This window comes from Bidens hawaiensis, unplaced genomic scaffold (genome assembly GCF_021521415.1).
Source record: "Bidens hawaiensis isolate Kalapana, Puna unplaced genomic scaffold, B.hawaiensis_p1.1 tig00052359_1, whole genome shotgun sequence".
Taxonomy (NCBI): domain Eukaryota; kingdom Viridiplantae; phylum Streptophyta; class Magnoliopsida; order Asterales; family Asteraceae; genus Bidens; species Bidens hawaiensis.
In genome coordinates, this window is record NW_027499411.1 from 26,963 (window position 1) to 27,465 (window position 503).

A 503-nucleotide genomic window follows, 5' to 3' on the forward strand; every position below is an offset into this window, starting at 1 on the left:
CAACCAAATTATCCTTTCATTCTCAAGACTGAGCCTACCAGCACATCCCAAGTTAAGTGTGTTCCCGTTTTATTTATCTCTTATTATATAATAATTTTGAAAAATAACCCTCGATTTTTCTATCATTTTCCATTATTTTGCAAAAAATCTTAATTCAAGAAACATGAAAACTTTTAAATTTTCAATTTCTCCCCTATCCCCACACTTGAGGCAAACATTGTCCTTAATGTTTAAAAAATTATCAATTAAAATTAGGGACGGGGTTAAAATTCACTTTGACAATTTTAAAAAACCGGGCCTAATGTGATGGTGGTTATTAAATATACACAAATACAATTACACTTTTAACACAAAACTAATTAAACAAAGAAGGTTATGAGAACGAAATCACCTGATAGAAAATAAAAGTCTCATGTGCAACTCTCGTGCCCTCGGTGATCTCTCGGTGAACTTAACTCCTCAACTCTCAAAATAAAATCTGCAAACTCTCAAACATGTAGAAG